Source organism: Gracilinanus agilis, chromosome 1, assembly GCF_016433145.1.
Source record: "Gracilinanus agilis isolate LMUSP501 chromosome 1, AgileGrace, whole genome shotgun sequence".
NCBI classification, from domain to species: Eukaryota; Metazoa; Chordata; class Mammalia; order Didelphimorphia; family Didelphidae; genus Gracilinanus; species Gracilinanus agilis.
The window spans coordinates 168,402,438-168,419,797 of NC_058130.1; positions in this window are offsets into that span (position 1 = coordinate 168,402,438).

The following is a 17,360-nucleotide window of genomic DNA, read 5'->3' on the forward strand; positions in this document are numbered from 1 at the left end:
AGAGAGGGTATAAGACTCCTGGAGTGAGGCTGGGTTGTTCTCTTTTTAGCTACCTGGGCGTGGGAGATACGAAAGGTAAAATGGCTGAGGCGGCAGTTTGAATACTTACAGGCACGTGGCCTAATGGTTTTATCTCTATCAGCATGGCATTTATTAAAATACTATTCTTCCTTTTAATCTCGGCCTTTATCATTTTTAATCTTAACATCCTATTTGAGGCTTTGTATTTCAGTTTTTAGGAAACTATTTTCTTCTGTAAGTTTTGTACCAAGCTGTTGACTTTTCCAACATTTTCTTTTTCTAATTTTCTTCTAATTCTCTTATTATTTTTTTAATCCTCTTTTAGAGCTCTTACAGGAGTTCATTTGGGGCCTGATAGTCTTTCACATTTGCCTTTAAGGGTTCATACATTTCTGTTTTGGCATCCTCTTCTGAGCTTGCATTTTGGTCTTTCCTTTTGCTGAAATAAATTTCCAGGGTCAGGCCATTTCTTTCTTTTTTGCTCACTTTCCATGATCTTACCTATATATTGAGGCTCAGTTTCACTTCTGGGGTGGGAGTGTTGTCCCTGGGTTTCCCCAGGTGCCTCATGAGGAAGTGCATAAGAATCAATACAGTGTTAGGGAAGATGAGAAGGGAGAGGGTAGGGCAATGCCTGAACCTTACTTTCATTGGAATTGGTACAAAGCAGAATAATATCTCAATGCAGTTAGCTACAGAAACCCATCTTATCCTGGCCTATAAGAAACTAAGAAGAAGAAGAGGAGGAACAAGAAAAGCAGGGAACAGACAAAAGGAAGAATGAATTCATGGCAACTATAGTCAAAAGCAAAAATATTTGTGAACTGTGAACAGCTGAAAGTAGAGGAAGAGAAGGATAAACAAGTGTGAAATGGGATAGAGGGAAACAAACATTTAGTGATCATAACTATGAATATGAACAGGATGAATGCACAATAAAAGAGAAGATAATAGCAGAGTGAATTAAAAGTCAATATACAAGAAACATTTAAAGCAGAGAGACAAACACAGAATAAAATTAAAGGCTGGAACAGAATCTCCTATACTTCAGCCAAAGTTAAAAAAAAAAAAAAAGGTGGAGGGGTTCAGACCAATTAAAATGGAATACTAAGAAATGACAAGCAAAATGGTAACCAAAAGAAAAAAACAACCTGGGAAGGTTTATATAAAGTGATGAAAAGTGAAGTGAGCAGAACCAGGAGAGCATTGTATACAGTGACAGCAACAAAGATGATCAGCTATGAATAAAAACTATCATCAGCAATGCAAGGATCCAGAATAACACCAAGAGATCGATGACAGAAAAGGCTATGCACTGTTATAGAAAAAACTGACAAAGTCTGAATGCAAATTGAAACATGCCATTCTTCACTTTATTTCTTCCAAGAATTTTTCTCTAGTGTCAATGATAGATGCCTTCTTTCACAACATGATGAACATGGAAATATCTATTGTATCAATACATGGACAACCAATAACATATTACCTATCATCTTGGGGAAGGAGAAGAGGTAGGAAGGAGGAAGAGAACATGGATCGTAAAATATCAGGAAGTGATTATTGAAAATTTTACCGATATAATCTGGAGGAAACATTTTTAAAACTTAGAAGAAACTTCAGCACTATAACCAAGGCAAAGAATGTGATCCTTCTTATTCCTTTGTTTATGATCTGATCTTTAGGTCTATGAGCAGCTTAAGGCTATCATTTAACTCAGTCCAATACCATTAAGCATCTACTAGGCACTAGGCACTAATTCTGTGCACTGGGGACACACAAGTGAAAAGTGGTATTATATCTCTAACTAGAAAGGTGAGAATTTTCTGAGAGGGGTATAACATGTACATGAATCTAAAGTGCCAAGCTAAGGAGACTCCCTTTTTTCTATTACCAATGAGGGGATATGGAAAGTTTGCAGATAAACTAAAAGTCAGGCATGTGCCTTAGGACTATGACTTTGGCAGCTGGGGAAGGTTGATTGGGAGAGGAGAAGGAGCAGACTGGCCGAATTTGGATATTCCTACAATAGTCTAGGTTAGGGATGGGCAAACTATGGCCCTTGGGCCAGATGCAGCCCCCCTGAAATGTTCTATCCAGCCCTGGGACATTATTCTTAATCTGATGAATACAATGAGTAGGATACAATACAATGAAACTTTGAAAGAGTTGCCTTAGAAACAGACTGACAGATGAGCATTTCCTTTCCTTTGGCCCCTCTTTAAAACGTTTGCCCATCACTGGTCTAGGTGAAAAGCAATGAGGTGGCTGCTGTGTGAGTAGAATAAGAGAGGTGAGAAATGTCCTAGAGGCTGATTTCAATACAACAAAAATTTATTTTTTTAAACCCTTACTTTCTGTCTTAGTAACAACTAAAACAAAAAGACAAGGGTTGGCAAACAAGATTAAGTGACTTGTCCAGGTTCATACAGCTAGGAATGTTCTGAGACCAGATTTGAAGCCAGATTGTCCTGACTTCAAGACTGGTGCTTTATATACTGAGTCACCTACCTTCCAAACAAATATTTATTAAGTACCTATTATGTGTCAGTCACTGAACTAGGTGATGGCAATGCCTAGACAAAAATTAAAATATTTTTTGCCTTTAAGGAGCTATTCTACTGAGAGAAGATTGCACTTAGACATGTAAGTAAATGCTTATTGTTCAGTCATATTTGACTGATGACCCCATTTGCGGTTTTCTTAGCAAGAATAATGGAGTGGTTTGCCATTTCCTTCTCTAACTCAATTTATAGAAGAGGAAACTGAGGCAAACAGGGTTAAGTGACTTGTCCAGGGTCACTCAGTTCAAAGGCCAGATTTGAACTGAGGTCTTCCTGACTCTAGGCCCAATAGCTCTATGCACTGAACCACCTACCCACCTAAGTAAATTCTAAATATATACAAAAAGTAAATACAGAGTAGTTGGACTAAGAGTAATATAACACTTATACCTGAAGGAATTAGGAAAGGCCTCCTATAGGAGGTGTCACCCATGAAATTTTAAGAAATGAAAATAAAGACCAAGGGTATTTCAGGAATAGCAGGCAGCCTGTGCAAAGGCAGGGGAGCAAGAGATGGAAAGCCGGGAGTAAAGAACAGTATTTAAGTCAATTTGGCTGGAACATAGACAGCTAGAGGGAAAGTCATGTGAGAGATGTTAGAAAAATAGTTTGGCATTGGATTGTGACTTAATAGGACTTGGCAGTGGATTGGCTTTAGAAATAAAGTGGGTTAGGGTAAAAAGTCAAAGATGCCTCCAAGGCTTCCAATCTGAGCTATTAGAGGGATGGTGGCACCATTAACACAAATGGAGCCAAGCTGACAACAAAACAATAATAGTAGCTCGCATTTATGAAGTGTTTACTATGTTCAGGGCACTGTGCTAAGAGCTTAACAATGATTATTTCATTTGATCCTACCTGAAATGCTCATTATCCCAATTAAACCACCTGGGAGGAAGAGGATATTACTGTCCCCATTTTATAGAAATAAGGAAACTGAGTCAGACTGAGGTTGTGACTTTGCCCAGGTTCACACAAGTAGGAAGTGTCTGAGGGAAGATTTGAGCCAGGTCTTCCTGACTCCAGGCCCAGCATTCTATCCACTGTATGACATATCTGCTTCAACTCAGATAATTTTTTTTTAGAATATTTTTCCATGGTTACATAATTCATGTTCTTTCCCTCCCCCACCCCCAATCCCCTGCCACCACCCTCCCTGCAGCTGATACACAATTCCACTGGGTTTTACATTTATCATTGATTAAGACCTATTTCCATATTATTGATAGTTGCACTAGGGGGTTTAGAGTCTACATCCCCAGTCATGTCCCCATCGAACCATGTGATCAAGCAGTTGTTTTTCTTCTGTGTTTCTCCTCCCACAGTTCTTCCTCTGAATGTGGCTAGTTTTCTTTCTCATAAGTTCCTCAGAATTGTCCTGGATCACTGCATTGCTGCTAGTGGAGAAGTCCATTACATTCAATTGTACCACAGTGTATCAGTCTCTGTGTACAATGTTCTCCTGGTTCTGCTCCTTTCACTCTGCATCAATTCCTGGAGGTCTTTCCAGTTCACATGGAATTCTTCCAGTTCATTATTCCTTTGAGCACAATAGTATTCCATCACCAACAGATACCACAACTTGTTCAGCCATTCCCCAATTGAAGGGCATCTTCTCATTGTCCAGTTTTTTGCCAACACAAAGAGTGCGGCTATAAATATTTTTGTACAAATCTTTTTCCCTATGATCTCTTTGGAGGCATAAACCCAGCAGTGCTATGGCTGGATCAAAGGGTAAACAGTCTTTTAGAGCTCTTTTGGCATAGTTCCAAATTGCCATCCAGAATGGTTGGATCAATTCACAAGTCCATCAGTAAAGTCCCAATTTTGCCACATCCCCTGCAACATTTATTACTTTCCTTTGGTGTCATGTTAGCTAATCTGCTAGGTGTGAGATGGTACCTCAGATCAAGTCGGATAATTTAATGAGTAATTACTCATGAGCAACATGAGCAATCCCTGCATTGGTACAGATTGCAACTTCTCAATCTGTCACCCTTGTCCACACCCTCCTATAATTCTCCCTACCTATGATTCTTTCAACATTCTAGGGACTTTCCTCCAAATCTCTTGACCTTGCATAGTCATGTGAATTGTTATCCTTTGCTCTCACTACATAACTGACCACCTCCTTCTTTGCCAACATCTGCACAGTGATATCTTTTGATATCTTTTATGTGCTTCCTTTGTGAAACACACTCATCAGTGATTCATAACTTTGTCTTTTTTTCAGAAAATTATTTTTATTTTATTTTATTTTTTAAACATTTATTAATATTTATTCATAAATTTAAGTCTTGAGAGAATTATATTCCAGGATTGGTAGCCAAAAAAAAAGTCAATAGAATAATACTGCTATTTTAAAAAAAAGGAGCCTTCATTTCCAAAATTGGGATCATTAAAAGTGCTGCACAGTTCCCCAAAGGCTATCCAGTCCAGCCTCATAATGTTCAATTCTGAACTCAGTCTATTGTCCACCTGCCATGTCTATTCAAAATATATTGATGGACCAGCTTTATGGTCTGACCATTCAGCTGCATGTTATCTGGACAGTAGGGGTTATTCATCCACTTGGTTTTTCTTGTGTGACTAGTTAGAATGAACTTTTCTGAATTAGTATGGATCTATAGGAGTATATAAAGTTTGGTGCTTGATGCAATTGTAAAACAGCATCTGTAAACAGGATGAAGACTTCATCATCTATAGGGAATTCCTCTTTCAATTTATTCTTCCCTGTACGTCTTCCATGACATGAGCAAAACACTTTTAGTGAACATGAATTAATTTTTAAAATCAGTCATCAAAAGGTATCTCTGTTATGCCTTTCAAGGAATTTTGCATAATGTCATCATATGTATGGGAGATACCTTTGTGGAGGGGAGGCATTAAGGTTCACAATTATCTTAAATAGTCAATGAATAATGAATGAAGTAGAGGCCTGTATCATCAGTGCTTTTTAGTCAGTTATGTGACAGTAAAGAGGTGATCTGCTATAAAACATCAGTTGCAAAAATTTGCCTTTTCCTTTCTTATAGTCACGAAGAATGACCTCCAATGTGTGTAGATTGGTGTATAAATGGGAAAGCATACAAATGGCTGAGCAATTATTGATACTTTTTCAATTGCCATTTCCACCTATAATAAGATCTGTGCTTTTTCCCCATGCATTTGTTGTCCTTTCTCTTTCAGTATGTAAAGAATCAGTTCCTTATTGGTCTAAAAACTATATGACCTACACATTTAACCTTCCATGTATACATTTGGTTTAACTCCATTCTTACCCTCTTTATTTTCTTTAGTGTTATTTCTCATGCAGTAAATTGAGTACTATAATGTTAAAATCCAAATATGGTAGCCTCACTCATGGAGAAAATAACTCGTTATGTAAATTTTTACAGATCTTTTCCAATTTTCACATATTTGTTGTCTTCTAAACTATGTAATCCTTCAATGCCTTCAGGATGAATTGATTTAATTGGATCTCATCAAGTTTTCTACAAATTTTTTCCCTCAGGATTTTTTTTTGTTTTGTTTTTATTTGGTCATAATATTTAATGGAAAGGGATGTAAAGTTCTATACTTTGGCTCAAAAAATGCACAAGTACAAAATGTGGACTCTGTAGATAAACAACTTATATGAAATAAGCTTAAGGGTTTTATTTGACTGAAAATATTATTAAAAAGCTCTTTGGCCTTAGGCAAATCATTTGACTTCTTTATGTCTCAGTTTCTTCATCTATAAAATGACAATATTGAAATTGACCATGTTTAAAGTCCCTTCCAACTCTAATTTTTGTGACTTCTATAATGTAACTCTTCCAAAATTTAATGAAATCTTAGATTCATACAAAGAAGTATATTTGCCATTAAAACATATACACTACATAATAAAAATTTATGGATCCAGGTGCAATTCTTTTTTCATTTTTCTTTGCATATAGAAATGTGTTTTTCCTGATAACTAAATTCATATTTTTCAAAGTATACAGAAAAAGGAAGGTAATAGACTAAGACTTCACCCACGACACTATATTCAATTCTGGAACAGATTTCTTTAGAGAGAGATTGACAAGATGGATTCATCTAAGTGATCAGGATAGTGAAAGGACTTCCCTCATGATTTTATGAGGATAGGTTGATGCAACTGGAGGCAATTAATCTAGGGAAGAATTAGGAAGGTCATATCTGATAACTACCAATGGGTTTCTAAAAGGCAATTGAATAAAAGAGGGAACAGATCTATTCTGTGTGGCTTCTCATTGAAGAACAGAACCAATGGGTCATGGATACAGGGAAAGTGATTTGATTTCTATGTATGCAAAAGCTTTCTAATGATTTAAGTTGTCCAAGAATGGAATGAGTTGCCTTGTTGAGGTAGTGGGCTTTTTGTTAGCCAGAAGTTTTCAAGTAGAGGCTGGAAAGCCATTTATCAAAGATGCTAGAGTAAGGTGAGGAAAGGGAAGAAATTAGATATTTCACTTCCAAGATCCTTTACAATTCTAATTTTCTGTGATCCTACCAGTTCTGGATTAAGTAATATCAATGGATAAAATACTACATTTTGTAGAGTTGTGAAAATTTGTATTAAAATCCCACCTCAGATGCTAGACAACTTACAACTTCTTTAAACTTTAGATTCTTCATTGGGAAAATTAAATAATAACAGCACTCCCAGGATCAAATGAGATAAAACCTGTAGAGTGCTTTGTAAACTTTAAAACACTATATAAATATGAAGTGTTACTTTATTCTAGTCCTGGCTCTGCCACTAATTAATGTGATCTTGATCAAGACATTTGTGGAATCAGAGAATCATAGACTAGAGAAATGCTTCCCATTTTTTGATATTATTCTTCAGTCATGTTGGACTCTTCATGACCCCTTTTGGAATTCTTTTGGAAAAGAAATGGAGTGGTTTGCCATTTCATTTCCCAGCTCATTTTATAGCTAAGGAAGTGAAGCAAATAGGGTTAAGTGACTTGCCCAAGGTCACATAGCTGCTACATAACCAAGGTGGGATTTGAACTCTGATCTTCCTGACTCCAGGCCTGGTACTCTAAACATTGTACCTCCTAGTTCTCATTTACTGGTTTACAAATCCCTTTAGGGCTCATGATGTTGGCTCAAGGAGTTTGTATTAAAGATTCTTTAATGATGATGCCTTAAGCAGTAATTAATTGCAAATGATATATAAGTAGTAGTTATATACATATATACATATATGTGTGTGCGTATATATGTGTATATATATGAATATATATATATGTATATATATATATTTTAAATTCTTACCTTCCCTCTTAGAATTAATGTTAAGTGTCAATTCCAAGGCAGAAGAACAGTAAGGGCTAGGCAAATGGGGTTAACTGACTTGCTCAGGGTTATCCAGCTAGAAGGTGTCTGAGGACAAATTTGAACCCAGGACTTCTCATCTCTATCCACTGAGCCACCTAGCTGCCCCTGAGTAGCGTGTTATATTAAATTACCCTGCAGGTTCATATGATTTTTTTCAAAAAAGAGATTCAAAGCACAAATAAAATTGAAAACCACTAGACTAAGGGATCTCCAAGTTTTCATGTTTATAGCTAGGAAAACTGAGCCACAAAACTATTTCCAGGTGTTTATCAGTTTCCTGAGGGCTCCTGGAATCATGACATGCAGGTTTTCAGGGCATCTCCAGAATAGCCTCCCCTCAGACGGACTAAAAGAGTCTTTCCTCATCCGAGGGAAGGAGAGACAGGGGCATGGACAAGGTGAATTCTCAGGGTCTTCTCCAGCCAGAATCTATTATCCCATCTTATGGTTACTTATTTCCAGTGGGCTATTGCCAATACAACATTGAATCGGCATTTGTGAACATTTCATTTCAGGATATGTCAGGGACTTGAAGCAGATAATGAGAGGAATCAAAACAAAAGACCTGAAGGAGATAGAATTGATTGCAATAACATTTTCATTACTGCGGAAAGTTGGAGGGGGAAAATGGCATTTTATTATATGGGGATAGGGGTTGCTAATCCTTCATGTTTTATTGATACACTTTAATGGGATTCTTCACCAAGAAAACAACCACACTCATTGTCCAATATTCACTGTGGAGTGAAAAGGCTCCTTCCCCATTAGTCTTTGCAGCCACTTCTAACAGCAGCTAGTCTTGCATGCAGAGCAGGTCCCGGGCACTGGCCCTGCCCTATTCTTGCCTGAGTCTGTTCTGCATGCAATTAGCTGAGCTCTGGCTCTAATGAGTTTGGTCCCTTGTGAGGGCAGGGCGGGCAGGGGCAGGGGCTGAGGGGAATGATGTTATTCCCAGGTCAGCGTCTGAAGGTTTCCGCTCATTCTTTGGATCATGCTCGTGATAATGAAAACTCGCCAGGTGTTGGATCTCTGATGTAAATTTTAATATGTTGCTGTGTGCAAGTGATGGGCTCATACATCATTTCCAGGCTGTGCATGCAGATGAACTCTGCAGAGAGGCTGCCTTACTCAGCCACTGGGGCCATTGCTGGCCAAGAGGGGATACAATTCCCCAAAATGATCTCAAAAGAGCCAGGAGCAGTAGAGAATCAAAGCAGAACTCTAAGTTAAAGGGCCCCAAAGCCCCCTAAGCCATTCGAGTCTATGAAGAAAGCTTGGATAAACTCATTCCTAAACCTCCCGGGGTTGTCATGAGGAAAGTACTTAGCAAAGTACAATACAAATGTGACCTAGTGTTAAATATTCATCCTCAGATGGGGATGGAAGCCCACTGATAACGATGCAGATGGCCACTCGCTGGTGTCTGCCCATAGGTTCACCACAGGGGGTCGACCCAACATTCTGGTGACCACTATTGGTTGGCCCATGCATGTAGATTATGACATACATGTAAAGAACTCTTTATCCATCAGTGAAGCGTTGGTACAGTGAAAATAGAGCTTGCCTTGGAACCACAAAGACCTCTATTCAAGTCCTGCCTCTGGTACATTCTACATACGTGGCTGAGGACAAACCCTTTAATCTCTTGGTGCCCACAAGCAACTCTCTAAGGCTACAAATTGCAAAGAAGGTGCTAAACAGTATTGCCATGGAGAGATTGTTCATCCTTGGGGTTCCCTGTATCAAGTAAATCAAAGGGCAAGCCACTATCTGCATGTATATATTTATATAACTTGAACATATACCATAAAGAAACAATGAATTGGATCCAGAATTAAACAGGAGGTAAGCTGGCTCAATGGGGTGTTGTGACATTTCCTTAAATACCCAAAATTCTTCCTGAAACAAAAGCCCATTTTTTAAACTGCCAGCATTGTTGCAAGACTGAAATGATGAAACGCTATAGTCTACAAAATAATTCAAAATGACCATCAGTCAAATGGCAATGGAAGGACGATATAGTATGTGTGAGCTGGTTACAATACATAACAGCGAAGGAAATATGAAGAACTGAAACGAGAGATTGTATCAAAAACACATCTGCCCAGAAAAGAAGATGAGTCGGCATGAAAGCAAAAGAGAGGGATGCCCATTGGACAACCTACCTTCCTTCACTTTTACCAAGATTAGTCCCACCTTGAGATAACCCTTTAGAGTCCACAATGAAGCCTCCTCTTTCCAGGTCTCTGAATCAATTGGCAGAAAATTCGCTCATACTCATAAACAGTTTGCAGCTTATTAATAATTACATTCACAGGTAAGCTCTGGGTCCATCATCTTAGCTTTAATTATTCTGTCTTCATATGTGGAGACTTCTGAGATCTCAGAACTATGCCATTCACATAGTTTCCTCAATGTCTCTTTCATCAGAGATCCCCAAATACTGGTATCACTACATGAGAGGGCAGCAGGATCCCATGTCAACCAATTTGTGGAACCAGTTCTATACACAAGAGATGCTTGACTCTACCTTATCCTAGCTCCAACTCTTCAAACATTCTCCCAACTCGACTCATTCATTCATTTTGAATGCAGAATTAGCTCCAAGGATTCATATCTGTATGCTTACTCCCTAGCCCCTACGCTCGCTTCTTGGTATTCTATTCCACTCATAAACAAGCAATCCTTAAATTCTCTTTCTCTCCTTTTCTTCCTCTCCTCTCCTCTCCCTACTCTTCTTTCTCCATGTTGTCATTGGTCAGTCATGTCCAATTGTTCATGGCCCTGTGGACCATACTATCCTTGGGGTTTTCTTGGCAAAGATACTGGAGTGGTTTGCCATTTCCTTCTCCAGCTCATTTTACAGATGAGAAAATTGAGGCAACCAGGAGTAAGTGACTTGCCTAGGGACACAAAGCTAGAACATGTCTGAGGCCAGATTCTCCTGACTCTAGACCCAGCACTCTATCTACTGAGCTGCCTCTCCATAACAAATGCCTAGGGAGCTAATGGCATAGACTCCTACCAATATATACTCTCTCTTTTTTTAAGCCCTTACTGTTTGTCTTATTGATACTGAGCATTGGTGCCAAGACCGAAGAGCAGTAAGGACTAATCATTTGGGATTAAGTGGCTTGCCCAGGATCACATAGCTAAGAAGTATTTGAGGTCATATTTGAACCCAGGACTTCCCATCTGTAGGCCTGGCTTTCTAACCACTGAACCATTTCTCTTCCCACAAAGTACACTCTTATTGGCAGCCAAGAGGCTAGCTAGATATTGTTTTATGTCCCAGAGGAGAGTACAAGCTTTACGACATGTCTCCTGCTTCTCTCCTTCTTTTCACCCATAAGACCTAGTTCATTTCCTCATCACCTTTTCCAGATACTATTGCTAAATAGCCTTCTAAATCATCTTCATGGTCCTAGTCTCTCATTTTTTGATCCTTCCACAAATGCCAATATAATCTTCCTAAGGTCTGATCCAGTCATTCCCTTATTCAAAAATCTTCCTTGGCTTCATATCTCTGGGCTAAAATGCAAATACCTCAACTGGGTAGTTGAGGCACTCCATAAACTGGTTCCTATCTATCTCTCTAGTCTTATGCCATACTACTGCCCTCCCCTTGGATTCAATATTCCAAGCAAATTAGACTTCTAGCTGTCTGTAAAAGGAAGGAATTGGACTAAGTAACCTCTAAAGTTCCTTCCAGCTCTAAATCCTTTTATCCTATGACTTACTCTCCAAACTCTTGCTTCTCTCTATTAAATGTCATCTACCATTTTTTGAAACATACACACTTTCTATCCCCTCTTTCAAATTCCTTCCCTTCTTTCAAGGCTCATTTCCAGATGCTTCTTCTTCCACAATTTCTTCAGTCTTCCCTGATTTCTCCTCAGGTAAATATGTTCTTTCCCTTCCAAAATTTTCCTAAAGTCCTTGTTTGGATCTCTTTTGTCCCTATTATACTCCATTTCATCTTATTCTTGTCTGTGTATATGTTATACTCTACGTTTATTTCCCCCTCTCCCTGTAGAATATAAGCTTCATATGGTATTGCCTCATCTGGATATGCCCAGTGAACAAAGCCTTGCTCACAAAACAATTACATTATAAATACTTATGGAATGAATAAAGAAAATCAGAAAAATCAGAAAGATTAAGTGGTTTTGATTCAATTCAACAAAAATTAAGTGTCTTCTATGTATGGTTCATTGTGTTAGCTCCTGAGGAGCAAAACTAGGTTTAAAGAAGACCCTATGGTTTAATGGGGAGAATAAAACACATGCATAAAAGTTTGGGGATTTCATCTATGTGGGTATTCCCCCTGCTGGATATCTGTGGCAAACCCTCGGTGCCTTAATGAGTTCATAAGATCATAGAATTAGAGGCACAGGAGACCTTTAAGACCATACAATTCAAAGGCTCTTAATTTTTTTGTGTGTGTGTGTTGAGGATTCCTCTGGCAGTCTGTGAAAACTATGGATCCCTTTTCAGAATAATGGCTTTAAATGCATAGGATTAAGGTGGAAAGCAATTACATTCAAATAAAGAAGTAATTGTCTTCCATTCAAGTTCACAGACTCTCTAAAATTTCTTCACAGACTTTTTAGGGGAACTATGGACCTCAGGAAAAGAATATCTCAGGTTCAACTAAAGTTCTAGCTCATTATACAAATAAGCAACTGAGTCCCCAAATGGTAAGGGATCACATTAAACGTGTTGCAAATAACAAAGCTGAGATTTGAACCCAGATCGTATGATTCCCAATCCAATACTCTTCTCTATAGATTCTCTGTATAAGTTGCTACAGTGGGAAAATGCATTGCTGGTGACCAACCTCTGGTGGTGAGCCTCTAAGAACCTTAGCCTGCTCCTCACACAACAGATATAATAACCTTTCTGTCATACCTCAATCTCTGCTGACATAGTCTTTGAGAATCTAGAGGTCTTGATGCCATAAAGAAGCAATGCAGAAAGGTTTGTATGGAGAGAGCAGATATTTCAGGTACAAGGTATATAGCCTCCTTAATAGTTCTTCCTGCCTCAAATCTCTCCCCTCCCCAATCCATGCTCCATTGTTGTTCTTTTGTCATGTCTGACCCGTTGTGGTCCCAATTTGGATTTTCTTGGCAAAGATACTGGAATGGTTTGCCATTTTCTTCTCTAGCTCATTTTACAGATGAGGAAACTGAAGCAAACAGGATTAAGTGACTTGAACAAGGTCACACAACTAATAAGTCTCAGAGGTGGGATTTGAACTCAGGTCTTCTTGATTCCAGGCCTGGTACATTATCCATTATGCCACCTAGTCACCAAATCCATTCTCCACAGAGCTGCCAAAGAGTGTCAGAACTTACTATGTTACTTGCCTACTCAATAACTCTAGTGGCTCTCTATTAGTTCTACTATGTAATACATACTTCTGTGTTTGGCATTTTAAATCCTTTACAACCAGCCTCCAATCTCCTTTTCCAGCCTTATTGTATATGTCTCCTCTTCATGTACTCTTTTCCAGCCAAAGTGGCCTTCTTGTTATTTCTCACACATGGCGCACCACTTCCCATCTCTATGCTTCTGTGTCTGTCCCATGCTACGACTGAGCTCCTTTATCTTCTGTGCCGCTGAGAATCCTTAGTTTCCTCCAAATATCACTTTCTACACAAAGCTCTTCCTGGTCCCTCAAGCTGCTAATGGGTCCCTTCCTTGTCCCACTTGCCTTGTATCCATTGACTTATCACTCTTCTGCCTTGGAAACAATACATAATATTGATTCTAAGGCAAAAATTAAGGGTTTTTAAAAAACTAGAGAGAGCCAAGAAAACAATATATACAATCATTTGTTGTTGTTATCGGCAGGTCATTTTAGTCATGTTCAACTCTTCATGACCTTATTCAGAGTTTTCTTGACAAAGATAATGGAGTGCTCAGTCATTTCCTTCTCAAGATCATTTTACAGATGAGGAAACTGAGTCAAACAGGATTAAGCAATTCACCCACGTCACACAACTAGTAAGTGTATGAGGTCAGATTTGAACTCACAAAGATGAATCTTCCTGACTCTATACTACATCATCTAGCTGCCCACATGCACAATAATTATACAATGTAAATGGAAAGAATGGCCACATACCAAGAAGTCAAAAGGGAATGGGACAAAATTGCAAAGATCCAGCATAACTTGAATGAAGAGAAGAGAAAGCACATCGCACCCACCCTTTTGTGGAGGTGGGAGGTCAACAGGTATTGCACATTGCACATGTTTTTGGACTTTTTCACTATATCAGTCAGTTGTGCTAATATTTTTCCTCTTTAGAAAAATTATGATTTGTTATATACAATGCCTCTCTGGGAGCAGATAAGGGAAAGATACTGGGCATAACTATGATGACATAAGAAACACAAATTGTTATAAAATAAATATTTTATTTTATTTTTTTATGTTTTTAAACCCTGACCTTCTATCTTAGAATCAATACTGTGTATTGGCTCCAAGGCAGAAGAGTGGTAAGGGTTAGGCAATGGGGGTTAAGTGACTTGCCCAGGATCACACAACTAGGAAGTGTCTGAGGCCAGATTTGAAACTAGGACCTCCTGTCTCTAGGCCTGGCTCTCAATCCACTATTTTGGGGGGTAGCTGGGTGGCTCAGATATATATATATATATATATAATATATATAATAATAAAAGAATAATAAATAAAGAATTTTATAAATAAAGAATTTTCTTATTTTATGCAATAAAGAAATTAATACATTTTAAAATAAATTAGTAGGATGTTTTAAATGGATAGTCATTTGACAGGTGGAGCTATAAATGGGGAAGGGCATTAGGGCATTCCAGGCATGGGAAACAGCATAAGCAAAAGCAGGAAGATAAGAAAGTGAGGCATCAATTCAGAGAAGATCAAGGATCCCCAATTAGGGATAAAGGGAAGCCTAGGTATTCAATCATGCTTTTCACCCAAGAGTCAAGGAAATGCGTTGGGGAAGGTTTAGAATAGTAACTTCATCTACTGAAGGCTGAAAAGAGCAGTAGACAAGAGTCCAGGTTGGCATCAGAAGACCAATAGGCAAATCTTGTCTCTGCCATTCAGTAGCTGTCTCTGGGTCTCAGTTTCTTCATCTGTATAACGAGAGGACTAGATTAAATGCTCTTCTAAGGTCTCTTCCAGCTGTGAATCCTTTAATTGTGGATACTGCAACTTTCCCCATCTGTTTATACTGTTTCTTCTCTGAGAGTTATTAGTAATAAAAATGCTGACACAATACCAAAGGGCTCTGTTTGCTTAAGGGTCAGTAGAGGAATGCATTAGAGACCAAACAGTGCATTCCATGTGGGCAATGCGTGGGACAGACAAATTCCCAGCCAGGAGTATCAGCTGGCGGCAGTGAGAATAAATAAGGATTAACAAGCTGACCCTGAAGTATTAAAACAACCAGAGGGGTCATGGCAACTCTTCCGGACTTCTGGGGAGAGAAGTAAGTCCAGATGTCCCTCGAGTAAGAATTCTTAACCTTTTAGTGTCATCGACCCCTTAGTTATTCTTGCAAAACCTACGGACTCCCTAGAATAAAGCTTGTAAATAACAAAGAATAAAATACCTAGGATTACAAAAGAAGCCAATTATGTTGAAGTAGTTATCAAAATGTTTAGAAAAAAATGTTCATGGACTCCAGGTTAAAAGCCTCTGACAGACACACTTGGATAATTATACAGAATCCACGACTCCCTCCCAATTAACATCTCTAATGTCAACAATGAAAGATAGCCTCCTGGAAGTCTTTTTTACAAGAAGAAGCTAGGAAAACAATGTGGAATCCAAAGGGATAAATCAATCCATCAAGTCTTTTTTTTTATTGTTCTTTTTTTTAATAGCCTTAAAGAATCTTGCTCGTTTCCAGTTTGGTCAATGTGGAAATTTGGAAGAAATTTGAGAGCTGGTTTGGTAAAAGATGGCAAAAGGCAGAAGCAATCAATGCTAGAAGGGATACATGAAGACAAGCACAGTACTGGTCCAACCAATATACCAAATAATTTGGAATTAATTGAGGAATATTTATACTCTTTGTCCCAAAGATCCTCCTGCTGAGATCAAAAAACAAAAGGGAGAGGGCAGCTGGGTGGCTCAGTGAATTAAGAGCCAGGCCTAGAGTCAGGAGATCCTAGGTTCAAATTTGACCTCAAATACTTCCTAGCTGTGTGACCCTGGGCAAGTCATTTAACCCCCTCACCTACCTCTTACCACTCTTCTGCCTTGGAACAAATACACAGTATTGATTCTAAGGCAGAAGGTAAGGGGTTTTTTTAAAAGGGGACTTGCATTTATCAAAATATTCATATCAGAATTTTTTATGGTAGGAAAAAATAAAGAATATATTCACCAACTGGAGTAATATTGAATTTTGACATATGACTACAAGGGATTTTGAGTCATAAGAAATAGTGACTTTGTATATCAGAGAAACATCAAAATACTTTTATGAATGGATACTGTATGATAATTTAGGTCAGTGATGGGCAAACTACACCTGAGGGCCAAATGTGGCCCCCTGAAATGTTCTATCTGGCCAGGCGACATTATTTCTAATCTGACGAATATAATGAGTAGGATACAGTACAATGAAACTTTGAAAGAGTTGCCTTAGAAACAGGCTGACAAATGAGCATTTCCTTTCCTTTGGCCCCTCTTTAAAAAGTTTGCCCATCACTGCACTAGGGTGATATGATCCCCTTCTGATAATGTTTTAAAATGCATTAAACAATATTCATAAGATTATTAAAGAAACCAATGGTTTTGAAATATAATTATCAAAAAGTTGTTGAAGTTCATGGATTATAGGTTAAAAACACTTTTCTTGGCTCTAGAAGCTGGTGGATAAAGAAAGGTCTGTGCATTTGGGCCAAGTCTCAAAGGAAGCCAAGGATTCTAAGGGGTGGAGGTGATTGGGAGACTATTCCAGGCATGGAGAACAGCAAATACAAAAGTTCTGAGATGGAAGATGAAAGTTTATGTGTGGGGAACAGTAAGAAGGCCAGTGTAGCTCAATTTTAGAGTTCATGGATGGGAGTAAAGTGTAAGAAGACTGGAAAGGTAGGAATGGGCCAGACTTTGGAGAACTTTAAGTGCCAAACAAACAAAGAAGAAAAAAAAAACTTCTGTTTTATTCTGGAGATAATAGAGAGCCACTATTGTTTATTATGCAGATGCAAATGACAAACCACTCCAGTATCTTTACTAAGAAAACCCAAAATGGGATCATGAAGGATAAGACAAGACTGAAATGAATGAACAACAAAATAGCTTTTTGAGTTAGGAGGTAGCATGTTCCTACCTACACTCTAGAAAATCACTGCTAGAAGAATAAATTGGTATGGGGAGAAACATCATCAATGTACATGGATGTTGATATTCCTGGGCAT